The sequence below is a fragment of the Macrobrachium nipponense genome, chromosome 44 (genome assembly GCF_015104395.2).
Source record: "Macrobrachium nipponense isolate FS-2020 chromosome 44, ASM1510439v2, whole genome shotgun sequence".
Classification (NCBI taxonomy): Eukaryota; Metazoa; Arthropoda; class Malacostraca; order Decapoda; family Palaemonidae; genus Macrobrachium; species Macrobrachium nipponense.
The window spans coordinates 16613660-16631194 of NC_087221.1; the positions used below are offsets into that span (position 1 = coordinate 16613660).

Here is a 17535-nt window from a genome sequence, read left to right on the forward strand (position 1 = left end):
AAAGCTGTTGGACTATAAATAAATTGTTAGGAGAGGGTGAAAAGTAAGATGGAAGAAAGAGAATATGAAAGGAGGTATAGAAAAAGGAACAAAGGAGTTGCAGCTAGGGGTCGAAAGCATGCTGCAGAGAGTCTTAAATAATGCCTACAGTGCACAACATATGGTGCACTGACGACTCTACCCCCTTGCGGAGGGCAATGAATTATGTACCTAATAGTTATTCGATTATTGAACTGATACTGAGAACACGTTCTAGAATCTCCCCTTCTTAGAAGAAAAGGCGCTCAAAAAAGAAAAAAAAATACTTATTTGTTTATAAGTAAAAAGTGTATCTGAAAAATACCAATATATGGGTTTTTGCTAGAGAGTCAGAGACAGAGATGCAGTCTGGAAACACCAAAGCGATTATCAGGTCGAAATGAAGGAAGATCTGGTGATTCCCCTTATGGTTATGTATTTCTCTCTCTCCCTTTCTCCTTGAATTATGTCCTTTTCTCCTCCCTCACGATCCCCTTGTAGGGCTGATAATTATAGGCAATGGAATTCTGTCTCTGACAATTAGAGAAACTCCTCTCCACGTTACGCATTTATGCATTATGTTTCCTTCACCTTTTGAGAACTGTTATACTTTCAGTTCGTTTTTCAGTTCATGAGGTTTCTTTATGTTCAGTTATCTCGATCAGTTTCGTTCTGGTTAAAAATAAAACGGCCGGGTATTAGTTTCAACAACAGCTTTCAGCCGATGTTTACTAGTTATTTAGGCCGATTTTCAACCTTTTTTAGGTAGGCAAACCACTCTTACAGCACGTTAGAAGTAGGCAGCGCGGAAAGTGGTTTCTAATCTATTTTTAATCACCCCAATTTAGGCAATTTAGACTACCGTCTCTCAATGTAAGTAAAGTAACGATAAGCCAAGGAGGTTATTCTTTGACAGCCTTCCTCAAAGAGAACCCTAATTGGCTTTCCCCTGTGGAAGTGTTCTTTAATCTTTCAAAAAGTATTCCCCGGTAGCCGTGAAGATAAAAATCGATGTTGCAAGAGGAGCATCGCCATCAGCAGAGCAATAACCAGGCACTCTGTTGCGCTACTTATTACCTAATTACCATCAAAACTGTTGACGAAGTCTCCGAGTCAGAAGCAACATGGAGACCACTCAAGCAAAAAGACTCTTCGATAACACTTCCAGCAAACATCTTCGTTATTATCATACATACACTCAGTCTTGATAGCAGCAATATCAACCATTTTCACATCTCCGGATACGCCATTTAGATTGTTGACTTTGTTTCTTGCGTCCATACACTCTACCGTCATTAATCATCTCGGCGTCAGTCGTTTGAAACCGAAATTGCTGCGCGGTTTCCCGTCCAAATGCGATATTACAAATACACGCGATTCATTAATGGATGAAGTTTGATTTTATCCAGGAGAAGCCCACGCACCGTTCTGAAAGCAATTAACTGGAGCCACGTCCTGAAACTTTGTACAGTGCAAATTAAATTACTATTAGTTCACTCAGCTTCCGTAACCTGCACCCCCTCTTTTTTTTTTTTTTTACATTAATTGGTGCACCGAAGGTTAGTGGGCGCAGTGAAAGGTTCCATTCGTTCGTTTCATTAATGAAATTTAAGCTGTCAATCCAAGCACTGGGGGTCTTTCGGCCATGCAGCCCTGAAGACGGCGAAAGAGGAAGTCAGACAGCAAGATAAAAGAACTCCAGAAAATAAAGTAGATGGAGTACAGGAATCTTAAGGTGGAACTGGGGAGTGGAGGTAAAGTAAGACTAGTAAGCAAATGCAGCGAACATCCTCTATAAGTGGTTCTTAAACTGGGGGGCACGCCCCCCTGAAGGGGGCCGTCAACAATTTCCAAGGGAGGCGCGTGCCCTAGGGAAAAATGTAAAGCTCTCTAATTATATTCGTTATCATCTTAACAAGAGCGAGGAACTCATATTCGGAAGCTTATGAATAAATGCAAAAATATCTCCTTGTCACTTACTTTCCTGAACTCGTTGGGCTTATATACCATGTTTTGTATGTAATTATTGACCTCCTTCCCTATCCCTCGAAACCCCTTCTCTTCATCTTTTTTCATTTTCCTTTAAATCTGGGAGGGAAGATTACTCATAGATGCAAGACGGTCGTGGAGGGAAGGACCAACTTTTAGAACTCTTAGAGGGGGCGTGGTAATTAAAAGAACCCCTGCTGTAGTCTAACCCAGTACAGCGTGAGGTGGACTGACGATACCTCCTCCGTATGGAGAAGGTCCCATTTGTGACATATTTAAATTCCTTACGAAAATCCAGGCTCTCATACACAACCAGTAAACACTAGAAACACCTGTCTGGAAATGATATTGCTGGTAAACCGTTGCTAGGGACGTCGATATTTCAAACAGAATAAAGAAAAATGGACGTTTAATGAAAACACGTCATCGCTTTCTACGGTTATTCTACTTTTCTCTCATATGTATAAAAAAAGACTGTTAAACGGTTAGAGACGGCTTGTGAAATGGCTAACAGAAAAACTCAACGCCTAAAATTGATTTGACTACCTCAGCTTTGCCAAGATACATTTAAACCAAATTAAATAAAATATTTCCTGTAGCATGGACTGCTCCAAAGCCAAAGTCAGCCTCGCACCAGCTAAAGCCGATAATCCATTTACATCTGGGTCAATTACAGTATGAGAGAGGAAACCGGGAATCGAACTTCCTGAGCTCTGCGTCATATTTCGTCAATGCTGTTATGAGGGTAGATTAAACTAACACTCCTTCCGTTAACAAACAGTCGGCCACTCATAATCTAGCACTAACATAATGGAGGCAACAAGTTTTCATCTATTTCTGTCATAATGGTGATTGTGTGAGAGCTATCCATGACAAATAACTTGCATTTCAAGCGACTGAAAAAGACTATCTCATCTCAAATTTGAATATGACATCATATATGATCATTCTTGACATCTTTCTTTGTACTGTTCTGAGGATTTATGGAACGTTTGGCCTTTTTTTGGATGGTGACCAAGTAAAAGAAATTTTTGTTAGGTAAATTTTTTTTAATAATGACACTTGGCAAAGTTTCTATAGCACTACTGGACATTACTGATAATGTGGAATGTTTTCCTTCAGTAAAAGGTCTTTCAGCATTATTGCATCTTTCTTCCATACAAGCCACATATCTACAGGAAATCTTGGTTTAACCTTCTCTGAAAGCAGCCATTAGATAAATATTTTTTGGATATCGTATGACGTCCCTTTAAACGCGAGGCATTGCAGACGGCATTTTAACGAATTCTATACCACTGGTAGGATTCATCCCACGGCCCACACCGACCTACTTTAGCCAGCTGGATGAGGAGACATCTTGTGACATGAAATTCTCCTGTATTCACCGTCTCAGGGATTCTATTCAGCGAAGAATGTGGTGGTTGAGTGAACCATGGTCGGGAGAGCTTGCGACTGACAAGAGATACTTCAATGCACAGTGACTATGTAAGGAGAGCCCTGGTTTCCACATCTGAATTCCTATTATGGCTGGAGAGCCAGGGCGTAGGTTGGCCGAGTTTATTTTATGATTGTCACAGGTTGTTAGGAATTGCTCAACTACACAAAAAATAAAAAACGAGAACTTCCACAACAAACGGAAAATATCTTGCGTTTACTATGCGGAATCAAAAGTCATAATGAAGACCAATTATATTTTAATGCGATTCCTTGCATGCTTGTTCCTTATTTCCCAGGATTTCTCTTCATGTTCTGGTAATTTTTCATTTTCGTCAAGACGATGAAGTTACCAGCATCAAAAGACTGAAAAATCAATAGATGTTCTCCATAGCTTAAGCAATATTGCTTAACAACAAGTTTATATAAATTATATATATATCAAATATCACAAACACACACACACACACACACACACACACACACACACACACACACATATATATATATATATATATACATTATAATATATATATATATATATATATATAGATATATATATATCTATATATATATAATATATATATATATATATATTGTATATATAGGTATAACTGAATCACGAAAATACGGATCGTGATGATATATAAATAAAGACAAACTCCACGAAGGAAAGAAGAACGATGGAGTTCTGCAAGGCCTTTCAACTTTGTGTCCTTTACTGACAAAATATAGAAATAAGTATCACAAAGAAAGCTCTTATAAATGACTACAAACTGTGGTGGATTCCAGGTATACATTTTTTTCCTTTCTAATCTCCATCTGTCATTTATTCAAGCTTTCTTTGTAAACTTATTTTTATATTTCTTTAGTATGCCATATGAAGGACAAGAGGTCGGAAAGCCTTGTAGAACTCCATCGTTTCCCTTTCCTTTGTGGATTTGGTTTTATAAATATATACATATATTATATAAATATATATCTATATATATATATATATATATATATATATATATATAGTGTGTGTGTGTGTCTGTGTGTACATGCTTGCCTATGCGCTTAGCACTAAATGAAACTTCGTTAAATGCTGACAGATTCTAATAAGCAATGCACACTTTCTGATCTCCTTTAAGTTAAGATGGCAGTGTGGCTGGAAGGGAGGAGGAAGGAATGTGACTACCACTAGTCTGAGACATTCGGTCGTCGAAGGAAAACTTGGAGCTTTTCCTTCGGCGAATCTAGACAAATAAACAGAGGGCCGAGGTGTATTTATCTTTCATTATCGTGCTATGCCATTTCGTGTCTCCTGGATGGTAGATATTTACTCATGATACATCCGTTTGGAGAACCGATTGACTCGCTCTGAAATATTCATCCGATAGAGCTCGGAGCAACGTGAGTGAGAGAATAAGTCTTTGGATATTTATGAGGAGATCTCGATAGATTTTCTCACGGCCGATGCAAATTGTTGTTCTTCAATTAATCGGATTGTTTGCTCTTCATTCTAGAGAGAGGAGGGTTCGTCGACGTTAATGTTTTTCAGGCTCATACATATTTTCAAACGACCCCTCCGCCTCTGTTTGTCTGTATGTCTGTCTGTCGATTTTTCCGTCTTTTTTTTTTCTCTCTGTTTGTTAAACGTTAATGTTTTTCAGTCCGTTCTCGAGCAAACGTGCCCACACATATGCATGCTATATACATACTTACATACATATATATATATGTATATATTAATTTATATTAGATATATATAAAAATATAGTATATCTATATATATTATATATATAATATTATAAACATAATATATATATAGATATATATTTATATATTATATATATATATATTATCTTTATTTATGGATTTATTTATCACGTTCCTAACTTTCGTGATTCAGTTATCATATATATTATATATATATATATATATATATATATATATATATATATAATCATATATATATGCACATGCGTAGAAATATGTAACAATGTATGTATGTAGTATGTATGTATGTGTACGTACGTATACGCATTCAGCACCTGGCGCAAACCCAGAAATTCCAGGAAACTGCTAACCACACCTTTGCCATAACAACAGGAAAAAGGTCGCACTAAAAAAACAACATAAATGACTATGTGATTGATGCGCAGGCAAAAAAGAAAAAAAAACCCTTTAATCACAGACTTCAAACGCACAAACACAAAAACACACACGAACAAACGAACACCCTAACAAGCGAAAACATGAGCGCTGATATGCATACACAAGAAAATATTTTCAAGTCTACAAAGGGATTATACATATTCGTTGTGTCTTGGTAATTCCGGTAGCCTTATGCCAGCATGGGGTCTTACCCAAACCCAGTCTGAAAGAGTAGTCAGATGTTAACAGAGATAAGTGATGTCTAAAAGCGTCACATTATTATGAATCCTACATGTATGTATGTATGTAATATATATATATATATATATTATATATATCTATATATATATATATATATATATATATTATATACATATATATATATGTACATGGGACAAATATATATATATATATATATATATATGTAAATGGAAACATGCAGAAAGATATAAGAGCTACTATTAAAGGCTTATGAAAAACGGATAAAAGTAAATAAATTGTTTAAGAAAAAATTAGCAAAAACTATAATAAAATACGACAGTGAAATTTTGATTACGAAGCCCAATATAAACTGGATATATCGAAACAGAGGTGTTCTACTTGTAGGTCCTTCGTCTTTACTCTCGAGACTAAGGCATTTTCAAGCGAACATTGTACTCTCTTACTCCGTTCATATTCTATATCACGTCATTATTCCGGTGATTGTTAAACCACATACGGCTCTTGAGTGATTCTTCAACTAGTATACTTGATAATGGCTCAATTTAAGAAACATCAATATATAGCTAGTTTACTCTCTTTCTCTCTCTCTCTCTCTCTCTCTCTCTCTCTCTCTCTCTCTCTCTCTCTCATCTCTCTCTCTCTCCTCCTCTCGGTTCCTCTCTCTCTTCTCCTCCTATCCGCCTCTAACTTTTTCCCCTACTTTGTGCATTCTAAAATGTGTGTTATGGGCAGACAGAGTATTAAATGAAATAATTTGATAAAGAGTGGACACAAAAAATAAATGTTTCAAAACGATTAGAAGGAATTGGAATATATAATTTTGGTCAGTGGCTAAGCGCTAGTACCTACTATATATCACTCAGCGCTGAAAATGATATGGAGACAATTGTTAGGAGGGGGAGGAAAGTGAGATGGAAGAAAGAGAATGTGAACGGAGGTGTAGTAAAATGAATAAAAGCGGTTGCAGCTATGGGCCGAAGGAACGCTGCCAAGATCCTTAAGTAATGCTCACACTACACAACGTGGGGTGGCACTGACGACACTAACCCCCCTACGGAGACAAGTAGGAGACAGTTTCAAATAGGATGACAGAGATAAGGATTAATATACAGATTAAAAGACAGGAAACAAACCCAGATGAATAGAAATAGAGGGACGTCTATGATCGTCAAAACATCTTGTATGACACAGTACATTAACGAAGATTTGATATTTTCTTTGACATTTTTTATGAGCATTTTCTCTTTTACTTTCATGTTTTAGTTTTCTCTGTTTCTTCTAAAAAATATTTTTACTCTATTAAATATGCTGAAAAATTAACAAAGGAAAGAAACGTAAGCGAATGCACTAGTCAAATCTTGCAGCTCTCCGACTAATAGAAATGGGCACTAATTAAAATGATAAAAGATATTATTATCAGTATTATTAAATGTTTATCCCAAGTTTTCAATAATTAAAATGATAAAGATATCATTATTAGTATTATTAAATGTTCATCCCCAGTTTAGAATAAACTAAATGATAAAGATATTATTATTAGTATTATTAAATGTTTATCCCCAGTTTTCAATAATTAAAATGATAAAAGATATTATTATTATTAGTATTATTAAATGTTTATCCCTAGTTTTCAATTATTAAAATGATAAAGATATTATTAGTATTATTAAATGCTCATACCCAGTTTTCAATAATTAAAATTATAAAGATATTGTTATTATTAGTATTACTAAAAGTTTATCCCCAGTTTTCATTGATCTAAGTTTTTTCTCATAGATAGTAATTCCTGGCATGCCAAGTTTAAAGTTTCTTTTAACGCAACGACCAATCGACTGCGCGTGTAAATGACATTGATTATCGCAATTACAGAGCAATTCATTAAGAGCTCATTATTAAATTCCACGAGCTATTATTTCAAAGTCATCATCGCTGTGATTAGCGGATACTATTACAAGTTAGCCGAGTGGTGGCGATTCACCGAATTGAAGAGGGATTTTCATTTGCAGTAACGAGCGACAACTCGGCTTTCGCTTTTCGTGGTCATAAACCGGATTCAAATTAGGTTTTTTTGGTCATTTTACATTATTGAGAACTGAGCCGTGTTCAAGGATATAGCAAAGGTTTTTAATTTGATTTGATTCATATAGATTTTTGGCAAATGTAGCCTGCTCTATCTGAAGACTTTTGATTTGATTTGATTCATATAGATTTTTGGCATTGTGCCAAGCACTGGGGCAACTAAGGCCATTCAGCGCTGAAACGGAAATTGACAGTAAAAGGTTTGATAGGTGTAACAGGAGGAAAACCCCAAAGCAGTTGCACTATGAAGCAATTGTTAGAAGACGTTGAACAGTAAGTTGGAAGAAAGAGCATGTGAAAGGAGGTACAGTAAAAGGAATGAAAGTTGTTGCAGCTAGGGGCCAAAGGGACGCTGCAGAGAACCTTAAGTAATGTCTACATTGCACCGAATGAGGTGCACTGACGGCGCTGTCCCTCTTCGGGGTCTGTCTGAAGACTGCCTGCTCGTCTTAAACATTCCCCTTCTGTTGGCATTTCTGAAATTATGTTAACCCCGCCGTAGAGCGAATTAGATATTAAAGGACATTTGTGGCTTACTGCTTGTATATGGACCAAGGCGATGTGATAAAATTCACTTCATATAATGGGATGCAACAAGTGACACTAACTGATATCATACGAGTGTTTTGGGAACCGTTAGATCTGAGCCGGTATTTTCTAGTCTCTGTGATCGATTACTTTCAGCGCGTGTGTGCATATGGGAAATTTGATCATTGTGAAAATGACACAGGTTAAGTTAATATATATAAAAACGAAAAAAAGGAAAATTGATTATTTGTTAACCTTGAATTTTAACTTTATCGTTTAATATATTCTTAGATTTCGTTACCCCGTAGCGGTTCTGTTTTGGTACCAATTTTGAAGTGTCATCTTAGAAACTAATGTATAAATACCGTTAAAAACGACAGTAATATATACAGTAATGAGAGAGAGAGAGAGAGAGAGAGAGAGAGAGAGAGAGAGAGAGAGAGAGAGAGAGAGAGAGAGAGAGAGAGAGAGAGAGAGAGATCTAATATGGTTGCTATAAAAGAAATGCTGAGACGTAATTAGTCTGTTTTCAACGACAGTCACCTAAGAATAACTCCAGTCTCTCTCTCTCTCGCCGGGAATGTCTCGGGCACCGCGGCAATAAAGTCTGAGAAAAATGTGAAAGCTGTGCACAAATATAGTTCAGGCTTAAACGAAGGATCGATTGACCCAGCAGACGCCGGCACAAATTGCCCCTCAGTGATTCTTCCGCTGTGCTTCGTCCTTCTTCTTCGAGAAATCAAAATACGATCACTCGAGACCAAATCGCATTTTCGAAGTCTGACCCATCACCGAGATTGAGGTAATCGAACAGCGGACCAGATGTGCATTAGGCTGTTGCTTTGCTGCTTCTGTTGTTTCGCGTCTTCTGTAATCTGAGCCAGGGAAATCTCTCTATCTCTCTCCCGTTTCCCGTAAAGTGTCATCATCATCATCATCATCATCGTCAAGAGATTGGATGAAATCGCAGCCGGAGCTATCGACTGGAGAACGAGCACTACGAACAATTGAGATTCCGCGTATATTTACAGGGCAATGCTCCGGAGTCCTAAAATCCATCAGAAGAATTTGCAATTCAGATTTCAAACGATGAAAGTTTTAATTGTCTGCTTCAGGAAGACATCTTCCAATGGAATAACTTAGAGAGACAATCGAAGGGGCTCCGTTCTAATGAGTACCAGAATTCAGGTGGACCAATTTTTTTTTTCTTCGAGGAGTTAGAGGAAGAGAAAACAGTTTCTTTGGCGAAACTTCCAATCAGCGAAGTTTAGGCCCACTCTCTCAGAAATTCAGTGGAAAAACAATCCATAGAAAGACACCAATTTTTCAGAGTATGTTAATCTCGGTTTGCGGGAAATAACAATTTGTATTTTCAGTATCCTGTTATATTACTGAAATTTCTTCCGAAATACCATCAAATTCAATTTAATACTTTTGTAACGATCATATTTCGCGTGTCTCCTTATGTCAACGAGAAAATGGTTGTTAAGCAACGAGGACTTCTTTCCTCTTTATTCCAGATGTAATACATTTTGTTAGTTTTGTTTTGCTATTCGGTGGATCAAACCATTAATAAACATGTGAATACAATTAAAATTCGACTAAGCCAAGTGTGGCTCAGGCAAATTCAGCCATTCAGCGCCTAAGGGCTCTGATACACAATACTTGGCCAAATATGGTTTCGAAGCATGGTACCGAAGCTGTGCTCGGACACTGCTCGTGTAGACAAACGCTGAACCACGTACACTTCCTGGACAGCTACGAGCGAGCTGAATATTTGCACGCTTCGATACCCTACCTCGACACTGATCGCCAAAACCAAGGTTTACAGAATACCTTAGTCAAAACCATAGGTACTTGCCCACGTATCGTGTATAAGAGCCCTAAGATAGTGAAAAGAGAGGCTTGAAGCGGTTGGACAGTTTGACTGAAGAAAGGAGACGGGAATAGAGGGGTAAATGGAGGCTAAAATCAGTGGGTGTAGTTAGGGGCGAAGGAACAAGCAAGTCTGCTTTAGTAATGCCTACAGTGCACCACGTAATGTATACACTGACGGCACTACCCTCTTATGGGGCGTAGCAGAAAGGGAGCTTAAATACTCCAAAGTAACGAACGGAAACTGTGACAAACATGCTTAAAGCGTAGTAGCATGATTTTCCTGAACCTTTGCATTGTTACGTACTTAAATGTTTACTGACTCTACAACAAGACTACCACTATCATTATAAAGACAGTTTAACTAGACCACTGGGCTGACTTTTAGCTCCCGAAAAAAAGTTAAGTATACTATCTTAGTTTTACCAGACCACTGAGCATTAACAGCTCTCCTAATGCTGGCCCGAAGGATTAGATATATTTATACGCGACTAGAAACCAATTGATTACCTAGCAAAGGGACCTACAGCTATTGTGGGATCCGAACCACATTGTATCGAGAAATGAATTTCTATCACCAGAAATAAATTCCTCTGGTTCCGCGTTGGCCGAGTCGAGAATCGAACTTCTGACCACCGGAATGGTAGCCGAGCGCGAAATGAACTCGGCCAACGTGGAACTTTTCAGCTCCCGAGGGATTAGATGTAATGCCAAGTCTAGGTCAAAGGCCAAGAACTGGGACCAAATAGGTCATTCAGTGTAATAAGGAATAAGTTAAAATTAACTAAAAGACTGCACCGAGGCAGAGGCTATCCACGACAAGACTAAACTAGAAATATTTCATCATAACCGCTGCTTTTAACCGGTATCGTCCTTCATACACAAGATGGTATAAGTGCTATTGCATCTTCTCTCAGGAACAACTCCCCTCCTCAACCCTTTCCAGCGGAACGCCAGAGGACCAACCAAGTGTATAAACGGACTTGTCAAAGTGAGGAGTGTGGCCCTCACAAAGCCTCGTTTATTAGGACGAGTCGGCACTACCGAGACAGAAGAGGCCTTCGTCTGTCAAGGGAGCTGCTTGTGGCAGGGACCGAAATGCTGGAGGACAGACCAACCCCCAGACCTAAAGGACCTTGATCGGAGTCGGACGCCTCTCAGGGCTCACCGATAGCCGTTGGTCCTACTTCCTCGAATGCTGATTGGATAATCCCTATTCCCGTTCGCTAATTGGCTTACCAAAGTTATTGGGGCCCTACAATTTGTACACACATCCTTTATCTAACTCTATTTTATTTATCCTCCGCTGACGAGGGAACTGAGATCATTCAGAACGTTTGAAATGTTACTATATTGCGTTTGAAATAAATTAATAGTTTCCTTAAATGTTGGTAATTTGCTTTTCAGTTCACTTGATGGTAAAAAATTCTAAACGCCAGCTTTAAAGAATTAAGAAGAGTTAATTCTCAAGCTGCTGTAAAATTACATTATATGTAAATTATATATTAATATATATTATATATATGTATATATAATATATATATATATATATATATATATATATATATATATATATATATAATATATATATATATATATCTAATGTAGCAGCATGCAGAGACTGTAAGTGTGTGCAAGATTTTTAGTCTAGGGGTTCACCCTTTATTCAAGAGGGGCGCAGCAGGCATTGCCGTCTTTTTTAATTCTGATTCTTGTCCCTTTCAGGGGAGTTGGCTTGTTGTTGAAAAAATGACCACGTTCGTAAGCTGAAGAAGGGAGGGAGAGATGAAGAGGAGCAGACAGAAACAGAAAGAAGGAGATAAGAGAGAGTGAAAGCAAACACAAGGATGTATGTGCAGATGTGTGCGCGAGATCTGACAGCCATGCGTACCTACTTCCCTTGAATGCTGAGCTGTTCTCCATGTCACTGGGAAATCTTTTTCGTTCTTGTATTTGCGCTCATCGTGAGAACTTCTTCGTGATCGCAGCGACCTCCCTTGTCTTTTTCCCTTCGAGATGTGCTTCTAATGCAAAGCAAACACGAATTTTAATAAAACCCTCAGGACCGTATTTGCACACCGACCTCAACAACTCGAATGCATGAAAATACTGAGCATTTTAATCATTTCGCAGTTTGCAAAGATCATTAAATTACCTTCTGTTTGAACTGTTATTTGCTCTTGCTTTATTATGTCTCCCAGACACGACCGAGTTCTGGAGACTTTGTTCCTGAAAACTTTTAATTTGTTTGCTTTCGGATTAAAAAAGGACTTGTATAGGGATGAGAACGCGTCAGCGAACTAGTAGTAGTAGTAGGTGGAATTTGCCTTTGAAACGGCTCCCTTGCTTGTTTTATTCCTCCTTTGTGTTTTAAGTTTCTTCTCTCTGTAATGCTACAGTTCTTTTATAAATTCTCTCCTATTTTCAAATTCCCCCTCAGTAGATCTGCAAATAAGAGTATATTTTATTGAATATGGTATTTAGGCCAAAGGCCAAGCATTGGGAACTAATAAGAGTATATTAGCTATCAATTCCTCTTTATTTTCCTGATATGGCTGCTGTACAAAACTGTATCCATTTCTAATCTTATTGCAAGTTGGGCAGCAGCGTAAGATATGTTCTAAATTTTAATTTTTTTTTCATCAGCACAACTCTTTTGTATCTTCCCCTTTTAGCCTATTTCCATCATTTAATCTTGTGCGCCTAGTCTGGTCCTACTGGTAAGCATTGTTTTTTGTGTTGTCGTACCAGATTTTTTCTCTTACGGTTTTCTATATTTTCTGTAGATTCTTAATGTTGTCTTTCTTAGCAATTTCAGTAGTAGAAGTAGTAGTAGTAGTAGTAAGGAATAGCCTTTAAAAAAGCCACTCATGAGATATAATGTATGCCTGCCAAGTTCCGCACATAATAGGTCACAGATCATGATAGAATTACAAAGAATAAGAAGAATAAAGGAGATGTAACTGATTATGGCCCACAAATTATAAAATAAAGTGCTGCCATTTGAAATTTAATTTAGTGAGAAACGAGAGTACCGGAATTCTGAAATATGGAAATATATGGCAAAAAAAAAAAAAAAAAAAACCTGATCGATGCAGTGCAGAAATATGTCACCGAAAGTATTATTACATAACAGAAACAAACATGGACGAATTAAAGGATATCGGATAGGATAAAATGTGGATAATGAACCTTCGAGTACTACACGCCAGGTAGACGATTCAGTAAGATGACCCAGGATCTTAAAAATGATGTGAAAACTGCAAAAAAATTAATTGAACATAGCATTAAGGCCTAAGGCCAAGCACTGGGACCTATGAGGTCATTCAGCGCTGAAACGGAAACTGACAGTGAATGGTTTGAAAGGTGTAACAGGAGGAAAACCTCGCAGTTGCTCTATGGGACAATTGCTGGGAGAGGCTGGAAAGTAAGATCTAAGAAAGAGAATATGAAAGGAAGTACGATAAAAGGAACGAGGAAGGTTGCACCTAGGGGCCGAAGGGATGCTGCAAAGAACATCACGTAATGCCTACAGTGCACCGCATAAGGTGCACCGACGGCGCTGACTCCCTACGGGGGAGCTCCAAGAAAGTTTGGGAAAAATGGAATACATTTAGAGGAAACAGCTAAACGCGAGGAATAAGTAATTCAAGAGAACTCTAAACTGAAGTTGACAAATAATAAATGGGGTCCACCAGATGGGCCAAATAACACCAAGTGGTGGTGATGATCTTCCCTTCCTATGTGCAGGAGCAATTAAAACTTTTATAAAACTTAAAGATCTGTTAAAAGGTACTTTCATTTGAAAGTTTCTCAATAACATGGTTCCGCCAGCTTCGTTTTTGTAAACAATTCTACCGGTTACTTCCGAAGGGGGTTCATTGAAACCGCAGGACGGCAAATTCCCGAGATTTTCACTAGTATTGCACCGGCCCCGGTTTTTTTGCCTTGCTCCTAGGTTAAAATACTAATGAGGTTGATGAGTAGGGCGTAGGAAACACAATGAGATTATTTTCAAGAAGATTCTATGGTTAGTTTTGAAGATATGGCGTCCCGCTTTTTCAGGGAAGGTACGGTACTCTGTTACAGTTCGGGAATATGGCCCCCTGGACATCTAATAATTACTTAAACTGAAATTATTCCGGATACTTCATAGTTCATGATAGTGCCTCAGTGGCGTGATCGGTATGGTCTTGGCCTGCCACCTCGGTGGCCGCGAGTTCGATTCTCGGGCATTCCACTGAGGGGTCAGAGATGTGTATTTCTGGTGATAGAAGTTCATTCTCGACGTGGTTCGGAAGTCACGCAAAGCCATTGGTCCCGAAACACCATACAAACAAACAGTATCAACATGGAATAAATAATGCTTGGAGAACGGTGAATGATATATTCTTTTATTTTTTCTTCTTGCTGTATAAAGACCATGCGCTCCAACCTTAATTTTCCATGTGCCTCGTTAAAGAGACGTTTCATTCTACTACATTTGTGAAACTACTGGGTTTTTACATATTGAGAAAAGAAAACCCCGCAAGACCTCGGTGAATGAAGACTTTAAAACGCTAATAAGATTAGAAATTTTTACGGGTGTTGGAGTTTATAGGTCTGATAAGATATTTTCTTTAAACAAGTATTATTAGTACTAACAAACATATTTCCATGTTGGACGAGTGGATTTCGCGCTCGGCTACCAGTCCGGTGGTCCGAAGTTCGATCTCGGCTCGGCCAACGCGGAACCAGAGGAATTTATTTCTGGTGATAGAAATTCATTTCTCGATATAATGTGGTTCGGATCCCACAATAAGCTGTAGGTCCCGTTGCTAGGTAATCAATTGGTTCCTAGTCACGTAAAAATATCTAATCCTTTGGGCCAGCCCTAGGAGAGCTGTTAATCAGCTCAGTGGTCTGGTAAAACTAAGATGTACTTAACTAACAAACATATCTATACAGAAAGTATGTATGAAAATTCGCACAGCAACTAAGTCTACGGGCATAACCAGCCTCGTTTCACTGACACAACCAGCTCCGTTTCAGGGAATCCCTTCTCACCCCCACCCCTTTCTGGGGAGGGGGGAAGGTAGGATGAAACCCCATTATAAACCCTCTTAGGAGTCCACACTATAACCCTGCCAAGTTTCATGCCCATAGGCCCGGCTGTTTGGCCGTGATTGAATGACAGACGGACGGACAGACATTACGCTGTAAGCATACTTATCAGAGAAACGATTACATGAATTAAAATCATTCTTTCCTGTTCGATATGTGTTGCTCTCCGACGAGCGGTAAAATATCTACATTTGTCCGCAAGGTTTAATGATTTCATTTTAATCAAAACCGAATGATTTTTGTGCGATGCCAAGCATTAACTGATATTACTTTCCAGTACCTCTCTAATATAAAGAGGTTTTTACAGCATTTGATCCGTACATCACTAAGTAATGTAAGCTGGAGAATAGATGACAATGCTGAGTACTTAAAAGTATTATTATTATTATCATTTTATGACAACTGAACGGATGCATATGTATTTTATACAAACTATATATAAACTACACACACACACACACACACACACACACACATATATATATATATATATATATTATATATGTATATATACATATACGTATATATACAATGTATTATATATATATATATAATATATATAATATATATATATATATAGAGAGAGCCGATGAGAGAGACGAGAGAGAGAGAGAGAGAGAGAAAGATTTAGCCTTTGCCAACAGTTTTCACGTTCATTCAACATACATTCGATAAACGCTTGGACATTAGTCACCTCGATGCACAATTCAAATGTAATATCCATTACATGGGACCAATGTCGCAGCTTCTATATATGGTGTAAAGATGAAATGAATTATGGTTGATCTTTACCACAGCTTCACAATTAACAACGAACAAAGCAACTCGAAAGGATAATGATGGGTTTGCGTTGCTAAAATCGACGAGCAAAACCAAAAGATCAAAAGATGAAATTAGTAGAGGAAAGGAGACTACGACTCGACTGCCCACGATGTAAGTGTCCAGCTGAACTCCCCAGAACAGCAAGAGAGCTTTAATTGTCGAACTGTAACGGACATTGGGCTGCTGGGCACTGATATAACGGGGCCTATACCACAAGTTCGATAGTTGCAGTAGTTAGGCGGAAGTTTCAACAAAGCAACAGATACGTGGGGCAAAGTGATAGCTAAGTAGTTTAGCCAATGCTCTGAAATACGTATTTCATAGTGGTACATAATGTTTCAGGTTTTGGTTGAAGGTTCCATTTCCTTCTTTGTCCGCTAATTAAGTAAATAACACAGCAACTTGATAGTTCATGGTCAAACTTCGATTAAGGGTTAACTGAACCGTGTATAGCGTGTGAGCAACTTATTAAAAAAGTTATCTAAAAATTAACATTATACATTTAGCACTCAAGTCTGGCAAATTGACAAGAGAGATTAGTAACTTTTATTCCTTGTAAAGAAATATCTGAGCATTTACATGCAACCGAATTCAATAACTAGTGGAGCACCGATCTCAGGTTTACGTATAGCAAATACACTCCATGATAAACATGTTTAACAAATCGATTTCATACCTCACGGCAAAATTACCCTTCAGTCACTATGTCCTGAACAATATCGAAAGTCTAAGCGATTCTTACCTTTACGGGCTTTACAGGTAGATTTCACTTACAAAGTCATGATAGCTGTAATCAACACACACAAAACCACGACGTTCACTATGACAAGAGCACAACAAAGTGACGAAGGAATGACAAGCGTCGTCAAATACTCACGTAAATAAAATCTTCTTCTAAAATTTGCGGTTTACTGGTTCGGTCGAACTATTTGACGAGGTGTAGTGGGAACCGAGTAATAGATATCCAATTTTGTTTCTTATTTACCCAAATGACGAACAGGAAAAGCACTGAACAATTGCAAATGAATATTTTAGACCTCTGAACACTGGTAACAATGAATACACTCAGAAAACTACTTGAAGTGAAAGTAACGTGGACAGTGAACACCGGATGCAAGGAAAGTATGAAAGATGGATTTAGTAAAAAAAATAAGGATCAGTACAGAAGAATGAGATGCCAGTAAAAAGGGACGAGGAAACATAATCCCATATAAAAGGAAGAAAGGCGAGGCTAGGATTATCTTTCAATAATGGTTCCCCGGTAAACGAGTTTATAAGCCCCTCTGCGCCAGACGACGAGCTTACGTATTTCATTAGGCTTGAAGT

At 38.0% G+C, this 17535-nt stretch overlaps 1 protein-coding gene across 1 annotated transcript in view; it reads right to left on the bottom strand.

The window, feature by feature from the left end:
• LOC135204051 (tuftelin-interacting protein 11-like) overlaps positions 1–16974 on the bottom strand; it is a 69709-nt gene extending 52735 nt beyond the window's left edge. The window contains exon 1 of the mRNA XM_064234016.1: positions 16952–16974. The gene's annotated coding sequence lies outside the window, so the exon portion shown is untranslated. The remainder of the gene's footprint in view (positions 1–16951) is intronic.
• Between the last annotated feature and the right edge of the window lie 561 nt (positions 16975–17535).